Source organism: Malaclemys terrapin, chromosome 3, assembly GCF_027887155.1.
Source record: "Malaclemys terrapin pileata isolate rMalTer1 chromosome 3, rMalTer1.hap1, whole genome shotgun sequence".
Classification (NCBI taxonomy): Eukaryota; Metazoa; Chordata; order Testudines; family Emydidae; genus Malaclemys; species Malaclemys terrapin.
Window position 1 is genome coordinate 128,076,498 of NC_071507.1, and position 21,210 is coordinate 128,097,707.

A 21,210-nucleotide genomic window follows, 5' to 3' on the forward strand; every position below is an offset into this window, starting at 1 on the left:
AAAGAAGGTTAAATCATACCTTACTGAGAAAATGCCACAGGAGGGCAAAAGTTAGACAGAAAGCCACTGAATTTCTGCTTTAACCCCTGTTGGAGATGAGATTTGCTTTCCCACTTAGTGAGTGGGGAATACTGACTTCCAAACCCAAAGATGCCCCAAGATCCAAAGGGAATGTCTACTAATCTCATAGCATGTGTGAAGGGCTGAGTATTGGTGCAGAAGTCCAATGTCTCTGTTACCCCAGCACAAATACCTGTGACCAAATCCTCCCCAGGACACACTACAGAAGGGGAGTGGCTGGATAATACTGACAGGTCCTTCAAAAGCAAAGTGCCTCAAACATGTAGAGGTCATAAGGAGGGGTTTCTATTTTGCTATCTGCCTTGGTCAGACATCCTATTCTGTACTGTCAAATCCTCTGTGGGGCATTGGAAGCTTGGTCCAGACACGACTGGAGAGTCTGTGAAGAGAGTGGCTGCCACAAAGCAGAGTGGCTGTGGCCTCTATAGATACTTCAATATCTGCAGGCCTGGAAGTCCATGCCATTATATAAGTAGTCAAACCCAGCACTTCCATCTGCATCATTCAACAGAAATTCAGCAATTTTTTTGGTCCAACTTGAACTATCCTGTAGCTTTTTTACATAGAAAAGCATGATTTATCCTGAAGATTAAGTCTTCTTAAGCCCAGTCCTGAAGATAAACAACATACAGTAAATCTCCACCATATCTAGTGTTCTTTCATCACCAGATTAAGTAGCATTCTACTCCTTCTATAATTGAACAATTTTACAAGCTCTTTTCCCCTATATTTATTGATGACCATGTATAAATTTCTGTTGCGATAGTCTCTTTTCATCACACTAAATTATTTCACCAGAATATATTTGTCGACCTTGCTAAATATATCGTTGTATGTGAAGGAGTTAAATGAAAGAACCAGTGTTGATATTTTAGGAGGGGGCTCAGGTGTGCCTGAACAATTTAGCTGAAAAACATAAATAATCTTCCATAGTAGCAAGGAAATACAACTAATTAATACCGTATTTGCCACGTGAAGCAATCTTTAATTTGCATCCGTTAGACTAAGCTCAAATTCTGTAACTGTTGCCAAATCACACCAGTAATTTCCCACTGTTAGGTCTTCAGGATTTCCCCTACTTACTGGATTTTTCCTTCTTCTCCTCCTCCAGCTACCTACTACTACAATAACAACAAAACCTGTATAAGAGACCCTTCCTTATTAGGCAATCTCCAAAGAGAATATCCCAAAGTTACTGGGCAATAGCACATGGGATAATTAGCAACCCAGTAGCCAGACTCTTAAGAAATGAAATATGCATCTAGATAGATACTATATGAAATTGTTCGTTAGGTTGTTGAATTGTGATCCATACATCACCTGTATAGCTTGTATCTCTTAGCAAATATTTTCTGTTAATTAAATATCAAGGAAAAATGAAAAAAGTTTAATTCCAGTAAATAGCTGTCCTATAGATTTAACATGAAACTGCTCCAATCTGCTCTGCACACCAGTGATACTGGAAATATTCATCTGTGTTTTTGTGCACAGCTGTAAAGTCCTTTCTTCAGCAGAGGATAGCTCAAGAAGGGATGGAAAATAAAAGCAAAAACTATGCACCGGGAGTTGGATACAAAAGGAAATAGGCAATGGACAGCAGAAGTGGTATTGTTGAACAGAAACCCTTCAAGTAACTATTTTGGGCACATTTCACACCAGTAACACAGGCCATAAAATAATTCCTAGTGCATTTTTTAGAAAAACATCCAATCTTGATTTTAAAATAGTCAGTGATGGAGAATTTACTATAGCCCTTGGTAAACTGTTCCAACAGTTAATTATGCTCACTATACAGAACAGTTATTTCAGTGAACAGCTAGAAACCACTGTCTAGATAGATACTGAGGCCTGCTCTACACTAGTCTGTTATTTCGGAATTAGCTGAGTTAATTTGAAAAAAAAAAAAAAAAAAAAAAGATTCCATCCACACGACCAAACCGGGCTCTTTAATCCAATTTCTGTACTCCACCTCCACTTTTGAATTTAATTTCCTGTTTGGTTACCATCAGCACAGGTGACCATCAGCATAGTCCATCGTCACAGGCGACCATGCAGAGTCCACCATCACAAGAGATCACGCAGTCCTGGATTCACAGACGAGCTCCATCATGGTCCGAATGGGAGGTACTGGATCTCATTGCATGTTGGGCAGACGAGTCTGTTATGGCAGAACTACGTTCCAAAAAAAGGAACGCAAATACGTACCCTAAAGTCTCCAGGGCCATGACAGAAAGAGGCTACTCCAGGGACACAGAGCAGTGTCGTACAAAAATCAAGGAGCTCAGGCAAGTGTACCAAAAAGCCAGGGAGGCGAATGGGTGCTCTGGGTCACAGCCCCATACATTCCGCTTCTACCGTGAGCTGCATGCAATTATGGGGGGGTGACGCCACCACTACCCCACCACTGTCCGTGGACACCTGCAAGGGGGGAGTTGCATGGAGCGAGGAGGAAGAGTAATTGGAGGACGAAGAGGGAGGAGGAGGAGAATAGTGAGTGCACAGGCAGCAAGTGGGGAATCCGTTTTCCCCCCTAGCCAGGAACTATTCTTAACACTGGAGCCAATAGCCTCCCCCCCACTCCCAAGGCGGGCTCCCAGACCATGACCCTGGAGAAGGTACTTCGGGTGAGTGATAGCCTGATCAGAGCCACGTGGTGGGGGGCAGAAACCAGCTATGCTGGGCTGTTCACATTTAGTTTAAAGGTCTCATCCCCGCTCAGAGCCTCATCGGAGCCATGCAGTGGGTGCGGGGGGCGATGTTGTGTGAAGCGATCATCCCAGAGAGCCCAGAGGCCCTCCTTTTATATGGCAAACCCACCAGGCATTGCTTGCTATGGGAAAGGGGGCCCAGCAGTTTGAAAGCACTGAAATGAATGTAGAAGAAGCAGAACCCTGTGTGCCCCTAGGCTGCCTGCAAGCTGAATTCTGTTGCCCGGCCACGTGTGATGGCTTACTCACACCAAAGTGTCCACTTTGTTCTCTGAAATCTATCTTTTAAAAATACTACCCTCCCTTTTTCTCCTCTCGCAAGTGCAAATGTTTCAATGCGGCCTCTATCTACTCCATCCCAGAGGCTGGCCCAGATTAGAAGGCGGAAAAAACGAACTCGGGACGACATGTTCGCCGAGCTCATGCAGTCCTCCCACAGTGATAGGGCCCAGCTGAATGTGTGGAGGCAAACAATTGCAGAGTCCCGTAAACCATTACAGGAAGACGAAGAGAGGAGGGACAGGCGCGATGAGAGCAGGCAGGACGCTATGGTCAAGCTCATGGGGGAGCAAACTGACATGCTTCACTGTATGGTGGATCTAATGCAGGAAAGGCAGCAAGACCACAGACTGCCGCTACAGCTCCTGTATAACTGCCCTCCCTCTTCCCCAAGTTCCATAGCCTCCTTATCCAGACGCCCAAGAACACAAGGGAGCAGGCTACGGGGACCCACACACTCAACCCCAGAGGATCACCCAAGCAGCAGAAAGCTGGCATATGTGAACTTTTTATTTGGTTTCTGCACTTGTCCTTCCCTCCTCCTCCTCCTCCACCCCCTAAACCCAATATCGCCCCCCCCCGCTGGTCTACCTTCTGATTTCTCTCTCCATGTGTTGTGCAACAAATAATAAAGAACAGTTTTTAAACAATTTTGACTTTATTTCCTTTCATATACATATAGGAGGCAGGTAACTTGAAAAGAAACAAAAACACAACTGTCACACCGTACCCGTCATGAAACTGGCTTTCAAAGCTTCTCTGATGCGCAGCACACCCTGCTGTGCTCTTCTAATCGCCCTGTTGTCTGGCTGTGTGAAATTGGCCGCCAGATGAGTTGCTTCAACCTCCCACCCCACCATAAAAGTCTCCCCCTTACTCTCACAGATATTGTGGAGCTCACAACAAGCAGCAATTACAATTGGAATATTTCAGAGTAGCAGCCGTGTTAGTCTGTATCCGCAAAAAGAACAGGAGTACTTGTGGCACCTTAGAGACTAACAAATTTTTTAGAGCATAAGCTTTCGTGGACTACAGCCCACTTCTTCGGATGCATATAAGTGGGCTGTAGTCCACGAAAGCTTATGCTCTAATAAATTGGAATATTGGTTGTGTTGAGATCTAACCAAGTTAGTAAACTGCGCCAGCGCACTTTCAAACGTCCAAAAGCACATTCTACAACCATTCTGCACTTGCTCAGCCTGTAGTTGAACTGCTCCTTACTATTGTCCAGGGTGCCTGTGTACGGCTTCATGAGCCATGGCATTAAGGGGTAGGCTGGGTCCCCAAGGATAACTATAGGCATTTCAACATCCCCAACAGTAATTTTCTGGTCTGGGAAGTAAGTCCCTTCTTGCAGCTGTTCAAACAGACCAGAGTTCCTGAAGATGCGAGCATCATGCACCTTTCCCGGCCATCCCACGTTGATGTCAGTGAAACGTCCCTTGTGATCCACCAGTGCTTGCAGCACCATGGATAAGTACCCCTTGCGGTTTATGTACTGGCCGTCATGATGTGCCGGGGCCAAGATAGGGATTTGCATTCCGTCTATCACCCCAGTGCATTAAAGCCATCCACAATGGTCTGCACATTTCCCGAAGTCACTACCCTTGATAGCAGCTGGTCAATGATTGCGTTGGCTACTTGCAGCACAGCAGCCCCTATAGTAGATTTGCCCACTCTAAACTGATTCCCAACTGACCAGTAGCTGTCGGGTGTTGCAAGCTTTCACAGTGCTATGGCCACTCGCTTCTCAACTGTGAGGGCTGCTCTCATTTTGGTGTCTTTGCGCTTCAGGGCAGGGGACAGCAAGTCACAAAGTTCCATGAAAGTGGCCCTATGCAAACAAAAGTTTCACAGCCACTAGGAATCATCCCAGACCTGCAACACTATGCAGTCCCACCAGCCTGTGCTTGTTTTCCGGGCCCAGAATTGGTGTTCCATGGCATGAACCTGGCCCAATGCCACCATGATCTTCCAATCGCCACATGCCGTGCTTCTAGGAACGTCTGTGTCCATGTCCTCATCAGTATAATAATCGCACTGTCGTCGCTTCCTTGCCCGGTTTTGCAGGTCTGCTGGATAATGCGCGGGGTATTTACAATGGTCAAAACTGCAGCGGAGATCTGAGCGGGCTCCCTGCTTGCCGGGCTATGGCGCCTGCACGGGTAATCCTGGAAAAAGGGCGCGAAACGTAGGAGAGCTGTTCAGTTCAAGATGGCCGATAAAAGGGGGAAAATGGTTGTCTTCTGTAGCTTTCGCGGAGTCGAGAAGCTCACTAGAGCTGCAAGAACGGGAGAGCAGAGTTTGTGGCGGAAGCTGTGCGGCTCAGTTCACTGTAGTTCACAGATGGCCGAAAAAAGGCGGGGAATTGTTGCTGTCTGTAGCTTCCACGGGAGCCCAGTACAGACAACATGGAAAAATTAGCTAGCTATGCAAGAGCGGGAGAGCAGAGTTTGCGGCAGAAGCTGTGCTGCTCGGTTCATGGTAGCCAAAAAAAGGCGGGAAATGGTTAGATAAAAGAGTAGATAGAAAGACGAGAGGACATGCGAGGTGGATTCATAGTACCAGGAGACAGGCGGTGCACCGTACTGCAGCGTCTGCTGGCAGTATGGCATCTCCCATAGCTTTCACGGAGGGAGGAGCGAGTGACGGCACACACCCAGAAACACCCCATGAGAATGTTTTTGCCCCATCATGCACTGGGAGCTTAACCCACAATTCCAATGAGCGGTGGGGACTGCGGGATAGCTTCCCACAGTGCAACGCTCCGATATTTGAAGCTAGCCTCGGTACTGTGAACGCACTCCGCCGAATTCACGCGCTTTAGTGGGGGGACAACACCGACTGTATAAAATCGCTTCCGAAAATTCGAATAGAATAAGTTCTAATTAATTTCGTACTGTAGATGTACCCTGTGAAGTCCTTTATTGGCTTCTCTTGGGAGCAAGTTTTACTCCAGAAAATTCAGGAAAGCCTCTTGTTTTCCAGCAATTCCATTGGGCTATTCCATGGCTGGCGGGTATCGTAGGCAAGGGGATGCTGTGCCTCTCCAAACAGCATATTGTTGCCCTGCCCCTAGGCCAGCATGCCTCCTGCAAGGACTCGGGGCTGCCGAGACAGCTGGTGCTGGACTACGCTGCCTGCCCATGCTGGCCACCCAAGCACTGGGGGCTGCCTGGAGCCCCGGGGCTGGGGGCGTGGCGATCATGCTGCCCGGCTGCCTGAACTCCTGTGGGGGAGGGGAAGGCAGAAGGGGCTCAGAGCAAGGGACTGGGGCAGAGAAGGGGTGTATGAGGGGGCTCAGGGCAGGGGTGCAGGAGGGGTGCAGGGTACAGCAGGGAGCTCAGGGCAGGGAGTTGGGGGAGGGATGCAGGCGGGGTTCAGGTTCCAGCCCGGTGCTGCTTACCTAAAGGTGCTCCGGTGTGCCATCGGTGTACACCAGGGCCAGGGAAGGCTTCCTGCATGCCTGCCCTGGCCCCATGCCATGCTGCGCTCTTCCAGGAAGCGCTGCAGCCCCTGGGGGGGGCCCCGCAGTCGGAGGGCTCGGCATGTGCTGCCCTTGCCGTGCTTCCAGGTACTTCCCCTGAAGCTCCCATTGGCCACGGTTCCCCGTTCCCGGCCAATGGGAGCTGCAGAGGGTGGTGCCTGGAGGCAAGGGCAACGCACAGAGCCCTCGGCCCCGCCCGGGACATGGTGCCAGCCGCTTCTGAGAGCGGTGCGGGGCCCACAGCGGGCAATCCTGCGGGCTGGATCCAAAGCCCTGAGGGGCCGGATCCGGCCCGCAGGCCGTAGTTTGCTCACCCCTGGGTTAAATCAATAAACGTTTGATGAATACATAGCCTGAAGATATAACATCAACTGATCCTGAAGACTCATGAAAGATAAAATAGTTTTAATCATCTATTTCTAGATTGTTTTAAAATTCAGTTTCTTAAATGTAAGTCTTCCAGGAAAACAAGCCAAAAACATCTGGCCATTTTAATGTGCAAACTGAAGGTTTCCCACCCAGGAGCGGTGCCAGGGTTTTTGCTGCCCTAGGCGGCAGCGCTCCTCCTCTGAGCATTCGGCGGCGGGGGTCCTTCCACTCTGTGTCTTCGGGGCACTTCGGCAGCGGGTCCCAGAGCGAGTGAAGGACCCGCCACTGAATTTCCACCAAAGACCTGGAGCGGAAGAACCCCCCGCCGCCGAATTTCCGCTGAGGGCGGCAAGCCCTCCAAATCCTTTCACCCTAGGCAACTGCCTAGGGTCGCCTAGTGGAAGCGCCGGCCCTGTTCCCACCAGCAGCTTGGAATATCATCTCCCTTTGCCAGTAGGGCACCACAAAAACAAAATGTGAAAGGCCTGAAACGATAGAAGTTCTTTTTAGCAAGGCCACTGACTATGTCCTGTCCCGCCACCCCAAAATCCAAGTAATTCAGCCATTTTTAGAAAACAAAAGACAGCTTTGAATTTAAGCTTACCATTGTCTCAGCACTTCTTTTACTGCAATTAACCAGGCTGCCTGCAGAGAGCTTCTGTGGACTGAAGGATCCCTTTCACAATATATTGAAGTTCAGTTTTGAAAGTAACATTTTATGTCCTTGCATGGTGTCAAGTATCAGAGGGTTAGTCTGAATCTGTAAAAAGCAACAGAGGGTCCTGTGGCACCTTTGAGACTAACAGAAGTACTGGGAGCATAAGCTTTCGTGGGTAAGAACCTCACAAGTGGGTAAGAACCTCCAACAAGTGTCAACCATCACATGCTCTCCGGTGATGTGTTTGCAGCTCAGTGGTCAGATGACAATGGAAGGGTTAATGCTGACTCACTGAGCTGCTACTGTATGTTAAGGGAGGGGTTACTTCCATTTTCACTGGAATTGAGGAGATTCTGGGGATAAAGAGGACAAAGGAAGTTGGCCTTGAGAAACTTTTGGCAAACTCCCAGGACCCAGTCAAACGGGGCTGCGTCTACACTGCAAAGCAATAGAGCTGAAACCCTGGGGTCATGGCTTGACTTGGGCTCGAACCCTCCACCCCACTGTGGCCTGATCGGAGTCTAAATGCTAAAGCTAGCTCTATGGGCTACACCGTGGAACCCTAGAACCCTAGGTCTGAGCCAGAGTCTGAGAGATGTGCATAAACAGAAGTGGGGTTTGGGCTGAAGCGTGAGTCTCAATTTATGTTGTAGCTCAGAGGTTCTCAAACTGTGGTCCATGGACCACCAGTGATCCACAAGCTCCATTCAGGTGGTCTGTAGATAGTTCCCCCTAAGTTGAGTGCCTGGTAGGGTGACCAGATCGCAAGAGTGAAATATCAGGACACATTGGGCGAGCGGGGTGGCGGGAGGGGAGAGGACAACAATGACAGACACAGGTGCATAGAGCCGCGAGAGGGGGCCCTAGGAAGCCGCGAGAGGGGGCCCTAGGAAGCCGCGAGAGGGGGCCCTAGGAAGCCGCGAGAGGGGGCCCTAGGAAGCCGCGAGAGGGGTTGTACGGCCCCTGCTGCAGCCCGCACCACAAGCCACAGGGCAAGGACACCTATTGAATTCAATGAGAATTTTGCATGTGAATTGATGTACCTAGTTCTGAGATTATAAAGCCAGAAGGGATCTGGTGATCACCTGGTCTCACTGCCTGAATAGGACAGACATAGAACTTTCCCAAAATAATTCCTAGAGGATAGCTTTTAGAAAAAGCTTTTAGAAAAACACCATAACCCTTAGTATATTGTTAATCGTTAATTACTCTTACCATTGAAAAGGTATGCCTTATATCCAGTCTGAATTTGTCTAGCTGCAACTTCCAACTGTTCGCTCATGCTCTACCTTTCTCTGCTAGACTGAAGTGCCCATTATTAACTATTTGTTCCCCATGTAGATACTTACAGTCTATAACCAAGTCACTTCTTAACCTTCTTTTTGTTAAGCTAAATAGATTGAGGTCCTTGAGTCGATCACTATAAGGCATGTTTTATAATCCTTTAATCAGTCTTGTGACTCTTCTCTGAGCACTCTCCAATTTATCAATATCCTTCTTAAATTGTGCACACCAGAACTGGACACAGTATTCCAGCACTGGTTGCACCAGTGCCAAATACAGAGATAAAATAACCTCTCTACCCCTGCTTGAGATTCCCCTATTTAGGCATCTGGTCACCCTATTTCTGTATGCATTTCCCCAGGTTTTTTTGTAAAAATCAAAACTGAACTGCCCCAGAAATTCTGGCATGTGGAATCATCGTGAAACTCGCATGGCTCCAACCCTGCCGATGAACCTTTAGATCCACTGCACAGACTTCTGCCACTTGAGCTAATGGAGTAAGTGATGGCAGAGGCAGTAGGTTGTCATCCTATATGTGATAGATCAGCTCTATAAGGGGATGAGACACTTTTTTTGCTACTGGGTTTCACAGATATCTGCTGACAAAAGAGGAACTGTGAAACTCAGGAATCCTGGGTCTATTCCAGGCTCCTGAATGGAGTGGTCTCTAGTAGTCAAAGACCCTTCTTCCCTGTCCCCTCCAGTCTATGTCTATCCTATTGCTGTCTAACCCGCCCCAGCTCCTCATCTGATTTCAACTGCCCCCCACTACCGCTCTGGATTCCTTGTCCCCGTTTCCTGGTCCTGTCTCACTCTCCTCTCTCCCCGCCCCCATCCCTCAGATGGGATGTTCGTTCCAGACTGGCAAAATTATAAGGCTTCCCAATAGTTCAACACTTCCCATTCTAAATTTTCGGTTGCTTAACTATAGGCTAGCTCTGCCTACAACAAAGCATATTCAGAACCTCTGATTAAAGGGATTATAAGTGTAGCAACTTCCATCATAGCTAGTCACCAAAGATTGAACCCGAGCCATCCAGACTTAAAAGCATGAGCTTCTACTACTTGAGTTCAAGATATAACTCCCTTAGCTGGTAGCTATACAGTTATCCTCTAAAAATCCACCAGAGGAGGGCACAAAACATGTTGGACAGTGAATTACAAAAGTGCCAAATATTATTATTAGACCTGCAATACTTTTCACAATGAACATCAGTGGGGGATAAACTGGGAGTTTAAGAATATTTGGAAAACAATTTTAGAATAACATTCAGTGCTGTCGTTTAAAAGAAAAAAAAAACTGTTAAAACTCATAACTTAGCAGTATTCAGTGTTTGAAAAAAAACAACAACTTTTAGGAGCTATGGAATACAAGTTAAGAATGTTGAAACAGGAAGATGTTATGCTTAGTTGTTACCACTTGGGCAAGTCGGCGTGCTATGTAATACTTGCAAGATTTCACTGTAATGTTTTACAATATATAGCAGCGCAATGCTGATTCCATTGATATTGTTGAGCAATTCATGCTGATTTTATTTCAGCCCACATCTTAATAGTTTCGAATACTATAGAACACAATTTTCAGCTCAGTTGGTCTGAACACGCAGAGCTTTAAAACTGCTATGCTCTAAACTGTATATTAACTACAATTTTATAAACCCGCATGTCAGAGAACTGTGTGCCACTACTACTAGACAGTGGCACAAGGCAATTCAGTGTGAATCACAGAAATGTAGGACTGGAAGGGACATCAACAGGTCATCTAGTCAAACCCCTGCACTGAGGCAGGACTGAGTAATAACAACACTAGACCTTCCTTGACAGGTGTTTGTCTAACCTCTTAAAAAACTCCAATGACTGCTATTCCATAACCTCTCTAGGTAATTTGTCCAGTGCTTAACTACCTCTACAGTTAGGAAGTTTTTCCTAATGTCTAACCTAAATCTCCCTTGCTACAATTTAAGCCCATTGCTTCTTTTTCCTGCATGTCCTGAGTGGGACAGGGGTGAGTCCAGGCAGCGGGATTGGAGGGAGGGAGGTCGAGGAAGTCGGTGTGTGCGTGGGGATGAAGCAGGGTGGAGGAACTGAGGGGGACAGGACTGGGACTGGGGGAGTCAGGGTGGCTGAGGGGGATGGGACAGGACTGGGATGGGGGGAGCAGGGTAGGGGCTGAGGGGAGCATGAATGGGACAGGGTAGAGAGCTGTGTAGAGTGGGGCAGGGCGGGGGAGACAATGGGGCTGGGCTGGGGAGAGGGACAGGGTCTGGAGGGGATGAGACGGAGGGGAGCAGGACTGGAATGGGGGGAAGTTGAGGGGGTGGGACAGCAGGGGGAGTGACAGGGGTGGGATGATGGGAGAGGCTGAAGAAGAGTTTTGGGGTAGGGCAGGGACTGAGGGCAGTGGGTTTGGGGTGGGAGGTACAGGGGGGACTGTGGGGGAGGCTGAGGGAACAGGGTCAGGGTGGAGGCTGAGGGCAGTGGGTTGGGTCTACACTGACACCTCTCAGCATTGCTGTGCTGGGCGGCAGACCTGCGCCAGCGCTACCCTGGCAATGGAAGAGTCCTCAGTGGAAATGCAAACTTCATGACACAGACCCTCCTCATTACTTCAAACCTGATGCTGCTCTGGTCAGTCACTAGACTCTTGTCACTTTCAAACCCATGCAGGGTATCTGGCTCTTTTTCAGTTCTCAGGTTAAGAAAAGCCTCTGCATTTCATGAGGGCTTCAGCATTCACATTCCTACTTCACAAACTGTCTGCCTGACAAATTACTCCCAGGGGATTCATCTTTATTCATTATCGGCAGGTCCAGATTAACGAGCAACACAAGGGGAAAGAACACAATGGTGTCAAGGATTTTTAATTTTTCAAACCACTTTGGCCTCAACAGGGATAACAGCAAATCTGGACAGAGCAGATGGGTGTCAGGATGGGTTTGGGTATTTATTTAATTATTTATTTATTTAAGTGAAAATGTTTGGGTCTGAGCAAAGGCTGCAAACTTCCCTTTGGAAACCTCTGCTGATCTTTTGCCCCAGGGGCTAACGACAGCCTGGAATCCAGGACAGATTTCCACATCCATGCAGGGTGAGATGATTGTGAGGGCGGGGAAGGAACTGTGGGGGAGGCTGTTGGAACAGGGTCAGGGACTGAGGGCAGTGGATTGGGGGGGGCACAAGGGGGACATTGCGGGGCAGGCAGAGGGAACAGGGTCAGGGGGACTGAGGGCAGTGGATTGAGGGTGGGGGGCACAAGGGGGACACTGCAGGGGAGGCAGAGGGAACAGGGTCAGGGTGGGGGCTGAGGGCAGTGGGGCTGAGGGGAGCCCCCCCCAGAGGGACCTGCCAGGGGGCCAGGTGAGCCCAGCAGTGCTTACCTGGAGTGGCTCCCAGGAAGCACCCAGCACGCAGGTCCCTCCCAGTCCCTCTGGCCCCTTCCTAGGGTCAGGAGGGGAGGGGGGCAGGGGCTCTCTGCCCAGCGACCGCTGCCGGAGTCTACAAGCCCCGCCCCGCTGCAGCACGCAGGGGAGCGAGACCTCCTCGCTGCCTCTCTGTGTGCCGGGGCAGGGGCAGGGCTGTGCTCTGCAGGCTCCTGCCAGCCAGGTGGGCCCTGCGGGCTGGCGCTGCCGCGCCGGGAGCTCAGCTGCACGCTGCCCCAGGGAGGGAAGGTGAGTGGCGCCGGCTTGCTGCGATCTCCCTCATATAGGGTGACCAGATGTCCCGACCAATGTAAGGTTGGGACGTGGGACAAGTCCCCTAAAATCGGGACTGTCCCGATAATATCGGGACGTCTGGTCATCCTAGTGCCTGGGCAGCCACACATGAGAGAATGAAGGGCCACCCACCTAATTAGTGGACCCACGCAGGCATGGCTCCACTAATTAGGTGCCTGGACCCTGGAGAAGACGCACATGTAAGGTGAGGTCGTGGCCTTGGGGGGGAATAGGAGGTATGTGGGAGGGGGCAGCGGGGTGAGAAGAGAGGGTGGGGGGAATTTGGGACATGCAGGGCTGCAGCAGTCAGAGAAAGAGGTGACTTTCCCCAGCTCCAGGGCTGTAGCTGCCAGGGAGAGACCCCCCCCTTCCCACCCCAGCTTGGGGGCTGCTGTGGCAGGGGAGAGAGGGCACATTCATCACATTAGAAAGGTAAGACTACGGATATTAAAATACGACTTGTGTGCTTTAATTTGTAGAACAAAAAAATTAAGTTGTATTTTTTTAATATAGTGCTTTTATCCAAATGCTTTACATTTGGAAAGATTACTAAGTGGTCTGCCAAGACCTTCATCAATTTTCAAGTGGTCCACAAAATAAAAAAAAAGTTTGAGAACCACAGTTGTAGCTTATGCATACCCTATAAACCATGTTTTCTAATCTCAATCATTTTTGGGGCTCTTCTCTGAACCCTCTCCAATTTATCACCATCCTTCTTGAGTTGGGGGCACCAGAACTGGACACAGTATTCCAGCTGTGGTCACACCAGTGACTAGGGGCAGGTCTTCACTACGGGGGAAGGGGGTCGATTTAAGATACGCAAATTCAGCTACGCGAATAGCGTATCGCAGACGACTTACCCCGCTGTAAGGACGGTGGCAAAATTGACCTCCACAGCTTCCCGTCGACGGCGCTTACTCCCACCTCCGCTGGTGGAGTAAGAACATCGATTCGGGGATCGATTGTCACGTCCCAATGAGACACGATAATTCGATCCCCGAGAGGTCGATTTCTACCCGCCGATTCAGGTGGGTAGTGTAGACCTAGCCTAGGAGAGATAAAATAACCTATCTATTCCTACTCACGATTCTCCTGTTTATGCATCAGCTCTTTTGGTCATAGTATCACACTGCAAGCTCATGTTCAGCTGATTATCCACCACAACCCTCAAATCTTTTTCAGAGTTACTGCTTTCCCAGGATAGTCCTCCATCCTGTAAGTATGGCCTACATTCTTTGTTCTGAGATGTATACACTTACATTTAACTGTATTAAAACCACATACCTGATGTATGAGGTTTAGTCTGACAGGTGGTGCAGAACCATCTTACTCTTCTTGTTCCTAATCATATAGGAGTCAATACTTCTGTCCTACATTCCTTTACATTGCCTAATATGGCAAGGAGGAATTTCAGCCTAGAAAAATTGAATAATATCCTGTTTTCAATTACATCAAACACTTATTAATGCTATGGACTCAGTCCTGCTCCCATTAAAATAATAGCAATTTTGCCAATGATTAATGGAAGCAGCATTGAACCCTTAACTTTTGCACAAATTTTAACATTAACTATACCCAACCTGTTATAATGCACCTAGAAAGTCAAATCTCCTTCACTTTAGGATTACTAAGAAAGAACAAAATACTACTTTTAACACGGGTAAATTTTTCTTACAAGCAAGCAAACTCATTGCATTTTTTTTTTTTTTTTTGCTCCTCATGTAAAACCATTGTCTCCAACTTCAGCTTCATTTCCAGTGTGCATTTTAGAATAACCATATTTCATATTTATAGTTTTTATTTGTGCAACAGATGCCGCTTTGGTATTTTCATTTTGTTTCAATAGTGAGGGAAGGTGTTATTTTGGTGGACTCCCTAATAAGAAGCTCAAATTGTCTGATCAATTTTTGCTGGAGACAGGGTGTAAAAATCACTATTTTTAATCTTTTATTTTCCCTGGAGTTGTTTCCTGCCACTTTGTTGATTTAATTCTTTGATTTCTTCTATTTTCTGAATTTTATGTTGATGAATCAACAGCAAAAGATGGAAGAGATGCTCTAAACTCACAAGAATCCAGCTGCCATCATAGAAGGTCCATACGTAGCTCCATCACGGAGGTAATTGAAAGCTTTACCCTACCAAAATTTTTCCTCAGCCAATGAATTCACTGGCTCAAAATGCTTACTTACATATTAGGGAAGCTCATGCCACCCATATGCTTATTTAAAAATCCTTTTTGATCTTTATCTGAGCCAATCTGATATCTTTTAAAACTAATAGGGAAATTAATTTTAATAAAATTGCATCAGAAAAAAGATGAGGCAATTAGTATGTTGTATCTACCAAACATTTACATACATAACTTTGCTCATAATCCCACTGAACCCACATGCCCAGATACAGCAGCATTGAACCAATGGTGCGTACATTAGGGGCCTAATTTTGCAATATACAGAGCACTTGTCACAATTTAGCAAAGCATTTAAACACATGCTTATCTTCAAGTTTGTGAGTAAAGTTAAATGTGTTTAAGTGCTTCTCTAGATTGGGGTCCTAGAGCTATTTGGAGGTGCATTTTTATAATACTAAACAGAAAGAATAAATGTTATTAAGGTCAAGTAAAAAGTGCACACTAAGGCAGTCAATTCTCTGTGAATACCATTCCTGAACATGCTTTTCAAAATGGGCAAATGTCAAAGGGCATATCTGCCCTCTACCACTCCTGTCTGGGTAAATGTGGTTCTGCTAAGACCTCAGTTTCCCTTTCACTCAGAGCCCCTTAAGAAGTCCACACAGGCCAGATATTCAAAACATTCCCCCTTCTAGAGTGCAGTTTAAGTCCTGCAGAAAGTTTTAAAACTTATAAAATTTCCATCCCAATTTCAGCTAGGCCCAGCCCTGCCCAACAGATTTGTTGTTTCTTTATTTTGTCCTAGACCAAACTGCATACAACCTCACCAAGGAGCTATCTTCCTGCTCTCCCAGCACCTCTTACCTAGAGTTTAGCCTACTCCATTAGCCTTCCCTCTACTGAGTTAAAACCCAGTATAAGCCTTTTTACTCTCTGCAGGGATCTGCCAGCAACTGGCTGCAGCTGTCTCCCCCTTTATAAGGCCTGAGTGTCTTCCTTTAAGTCCTACTGGGCAGACAGTAATCAGTCCAGGTGCACTAGATCCCACTCCCTTTTAAAAGGACCAGTCATCCTGTAACAGCAGAAAAGAACATGTATTTAGGGGATGAACTACAGACTTGCTCCATTCCATAGAACAGCCTGATGATGAGAGAAAAGATGATACTTAAACTTGCTTCTTGGTCTGACAGAAAAAATGAGGCTATTAGAATATAAAGATAGCTTTAACTGTTTTATTCTCACACTGAAAGTCTTTTATGGCTGGGTCAAATTGGGCAGATGTTACAAGGCTAAAATAAAAAATGGTAATTAGGACTCTTCCCTAATTAGGCTACAGATGCACTGTGACTTTCAGTCAAAATGTAATAAAAATGTCAATTCAAATATCCACGTAGCAATCCTTTGTGCTATTGCAGCCTCTTTTTGTGTGTGGTTTTATTACATGAGCTGACTCAATGAAAAAGTATCAGGAGCTTTGCACCAAGTAGCGTTCTGTACAGAACTATCAGGCTTATAGGCTTCACAACTGAATCCCAACTGTGCCAGCTAAGTTCTTATGGATATCTCCAACATCCTGTAATTGGTCTTAATTAGATAAGGTCATCATTAACTTATTTACCTCAGAGGGATGTTGTGAAGTTTAATACATTAATATTGGTAAAGCAATTTAAAATTATTTGTACATATAGTTTTCCTTTTGTCCAAGTACTATTATTTTTTCTCAAATTGCCCTGTCCATATTTCACTCTTTACATATTTTATATTTTTTTAGCAAATTAACTATCTGTAAAGGTGCCAGACTGATTGTTCTAGACACTGCAATCCTCTATTAATCCATAGAACAGGCACAGTCTAGCCAGTAGGGGTGTAAATCCTACCATTTTGCTTCAACCTGGACTTGGAGGTACTAGGGATGAGAGGGTACTTCAGTCTCCATGTCCATTCACTCCTTGGTCTCACAGGGCTGCGTCAGGAATTCTTGCATTCCAAATCTGGCTCTGCAATTAACCTGTGTAACCTTAGGTAAGTCACTTCACCTCTCAGCTTCAGTTTCCCATTATGTAAAAAAGATAATAACCCAAGGATATTGTGTTGGTTCTGTTCTGTTGGGCATAATCCCACAAAATGGGAGTGTTCAGTGGGGACTCTTTTCTCCCTTCAAATACAGTTTCCGCCCACTCAAGGAAATCAGAAATTGGATGGGAGGAGGCCCCACTGGACATTCCAGTTTAGTGGAAATATGCCTACAACAGAACAGTAATAAGGAGAATGCTCCTCTATCCCCAGTCCTCATTGTGGCTCACTTCCAGAACAATCAGTCAGGGAACTATAATGTCTGGCTGTGGAGTTTTCTGAATTCTTCCCTGGATGATTTTAGAACTTGACTCAAACATTTGGAATTTGGGGAACTGTAGTGGGGTGGTCACTCGCTTCTGCCCTGAGGGGTATAAAGACAGACCTAGCAGAGGGCTGTTGCAGGGGGAAGCAGCTACTAGGCTGACTGGGGAAGCAGCTGCAGCTGGGCCACATCCCAATCAGGCCTCAGCTGGCTCTATATAAGAGACTCTCCCTCCTAGCTTCAGTAGGAGAAGGATTTAGTTGCCTAGGAATGAAGAGTACAGTCAGCAGAGCAGGACTGGGGAAAGGCAAGAGGAGCTCCTGTCTGACAATGTCCCAGGCCCTGTGCAAGGCCAAACCAGGTACTGGGGTTGCAGAGGCTACAGCCCAGGGATTAGGCAAAGGCAGCAGGTCCAACCCCTTTCCCCCTTGCCAATGATGAGTGGCTTGTACACTGTAGTCTGCCCCAGTGAGTGGGGGCTAGATGGAGACTGGCAGTAGCCATAGACTGAGGTGAGGATAGAGGGTTGGGGGTTCCCTGGGGAGGGGAGCCCCTAAATCTGTGGGGGGGTACTGCCAAGGGGCAGTATCCAAGGTAAAAGGGACTGGGGTCCAGGAGGGACATGGGGGGCAGCAACAGAGGGTGCTCCAAGGCTGGAAAAGTTATTTCCCTGAATGACCAGCAGGAGGTGCTGTGCCAGTAAGTCATTGCACTGCTACAGGAACTCACTGAATATCAGCATACTTCTTAAGAGCCTGAAGGGAACAGCTGTAGACTGCCTAACCCAGAGTTCCCTGCCCATGATGGGTGATATGTGAACCCCCCCCTTTTGCAGAGACTTGCCCCAACCCTTCTGCCTGAGACCCTGCTCCTTCTGCACCTATTGGAGCCCTGAGCCCCCCACTGTGGCCAGAGGAGCTCTGGCTGAGCCACCATGAGCACTGGCCCACCCACCCTGAGTTGCTGGTTGGCCTGACCCCTGGGCTGCTGACCAGCCAACTGGAGCCCTGGCTTGCCCGCCCAAGCCACCAGCCAGCATGAGCCTTGGCCTACCTGAGTCACCCCAAGCCACCCTGCCTGAGCTAGCCCTCTGCCCCCAAGTTTCAGGGGAGAGGCAGAGTGAGGGCAGGACCACAGCCTGCGTTTGGTGAGGCTTAGCCTCCCCTGCCCTATGTTACCCACCCATTCTAAACCGAGAGTAGCTATAGCAGCTGCAGAGCCCAGGAAGATCACTTTATAATACTGTAATAAGCCAACAGATGGCATCCAAGTCTGGCCTAGAGCAGCAGGAAACCAAAGGATTCCAGACAGTTGAGATAGGCACCATCTTGGCAGGCGTGTGTGTAGGTGTGAGCCTTGGTGGAAAGAGAGAAAACTGTTACCCTGACGGTGTGAGAGTCCAGGGAAAAAGGACTTTAATGGACATTGCTAGACTGAGACTGGTAGTGAACTCTTCAGATTTAGGCTTGAGTATGGGAGCATTGAGGCCTGAGGGAAGGTGAAGGTTGAGAAGCGGCATACGCCACCAGGCTGGGAGTCCAGACTGAGCAGCCACTGATCTGCGCACCCCGCCAGGCTAGTGCATCTCATCTTTATGTGCACCACTAATGGGATTAGAAGCCTTGGGTGGGGATGGCAGGGAAGGGTAAAGGTTTTGGGCACCTCTGAAGGTGGTTTGGGGGGAGAGGGGGAGGGATTTTTTTATTTAACAGTTTTGCAGTTGAATTCCCTTAAGTCCCTCATCCCTTTCAGCCAATTGGTCTGTACCCCTTCTCTTACATGAATGGCCTCTGAACTCCTCTGTATGCAACTGGGTTTTTTTTTTTGTCTGGGACTTTGGGATTTATGTTGTCAAGGCTGAATCCCCACTCTGTCACCCTGAGTGCAGAGGGTGAGGGCCTGCAATGATTCTAAAAAGTAATACTTGCTACTCCAGGCTTGTATTAAACTCCCAAGGTTACAGTTTTTCTCTGACCTTGGCTTGGTAAATGTTGCCACCACTCAAAGGCAAAAAAAGCCTTGGACCCAGGAAGGAGCACTTGGGAATTCCTCCCTGTGGAGGACCCTCAAGCCCTTTCAGTGCCCCCCCTCCGCCTCCAGGGAAGAACTGAGAAAGAAAACACAGGAAATTAGCTGTTGCTACCAGCTAATCAACCAGCATATGCACAAATCTCTTGGGACACCAAAAATTCAATCTTAAAATAGGTAAATTTTATTAAAAACAAAAAGGAAGAAAATATATCCGGAACTTAGGCTTTTGCTAGATTTTAAAAGCATAATTCCAAAAATAAAGTACCCAAAATAGCTTTCTTGGGGGTTAGCTTAAAGGTTACAAACAAAAGCATCTGGGGTTAGCCCAGAGGAGTCCACAAGCCTTAAAAAATAAACCTAATCGCCTCTTCCTAAACATTTCTAATTTACTTACATATTTGGGTTGTTAAAAGTAGTTCTAGATATGATCTGATGGTTTTCATATCTGGTTCAAACTTTATACAGCATTCCTGCTTATAGCATTGCTGCTCCATGTCTCCTTCTCCAGAGAAACTTTCCATCTGTCTTCTTTCCCTATTTTAAAATTCTACCTTCCCATTGGCTCTTTTGGTCAGGTGCCCTCTTCCTTTTCTTTACCTGGGGGACTTTTAACCCTTTACAGATAAAGCAAGCAGAGAACAGCTACCAAGAGGGATTTTATAGCTAGCTGGCTGGGTGTCCATCAAAGGGAGCTGCTACTGCCCCACCACTTCATTTATCTCACACAAACAAAAGGGTTCTATGTCTGGCCCAAAGAGAAATAGGTGCAGGTACCTTATGACACTTACTTGCACCTGTGTCCAGTGCAAAGAAGGGGGGATGAGGGTGGTACAATTATTTTAGACCTTTAAGGATTTCAATACGCTTCAAAACCACTAATTGAGTCTCAGGAGTACATGGAGACTAAGGGTATCTACTTTACCTATCTTGGTGGGGGTGGGGTGGGGTGAGCAGGGCGTACACAAACACACACGACTGGACATAGCCAGTGTCTTGCAAAAAGTTTATTCCAGAGCCAGGAATCATTCTTGGGTGTCCTATTCCTGTGTGCTAACCAAAACCTCATTCCTGCCCTCTTTGTCTATATTGGCCCATATTTAGTATATTCCAGCTCTATGGAGAAATAGACTAATACTGAGTTGTAGTCATTTACATAAATGCAACAGCTGTGATTTGTTTTTTTAAACCTGAATACATCAAATTAAGATACTTTTTTTGGGGGGGGGGGGCAGTACAAAATGTTGAGTTGGAGGGGGAAATAGCTTTTAAAAAGATTTTTTAGATACCCACTGTCTGGCTAAAAACACAAAAACCAATTGTAATTTTGTTTGAACTCTGCAACTCCCTTACAGCCTAACCATTAGGAAATCTTTAGTTACAGCAGCATGGACACCTGGTGGCTACAAGACAGAATTGCAAGGACATCATATTCTACTAACTAGTATAATAAGGCTAGGATTATGTCATGGATTCCATGACTTTGATTGACCTATGACATTTTCTGCCCTGGGGCTGGAGTTCCCAGACAGTCCCATCCCCACAGCTCCCAGCCCCAAACCTGGTGCGGGGGATCCCGCAGCTGCCCGGTGGCAGCTGTGGCTGCGGGACTCTGCAGCAGCTCAGCCCCAGGGCAGGAACCCCAGAGCTCCCCCACACTGCATCAGTGGGGGAGCCGGGAGCCCCAGCAGCAGTGGGTGCTGAATCCACCTATCCCTTTTGTCAGGGATATTTTTAGTAAAAGTCAGGGACAGGTGAGGGGCTGCCATGAATTTCAGTTTATTTCCTGTGACCTGTCCCTGACTTTTACTAAAAATAAAAACATCCATGACACAAACTTAGCCTTAACTATTAATTAGATTGTTCCCCTATGATGCATATAGACAGGGAAGCTGCAAGTTTGATTCATAGTTTCCCTGGAATTCTTATGTTTGTTAGGGGTGGAGGCCTGACCCTACTTCTATGGGGAAACACCCAAGAGTTCTACTAATTAACTCATCAGATCCTCTGAGATCCAGGTAGCTCTCCAGCGACTTACAGAAGGATGAGCCCATCAATACAGTTTCTTCAGGACAGTTTCCAAAATGAAGAGGGTGGGGGGTGGCTTAGAGTAAGTTAATGATGACTGGGTCAG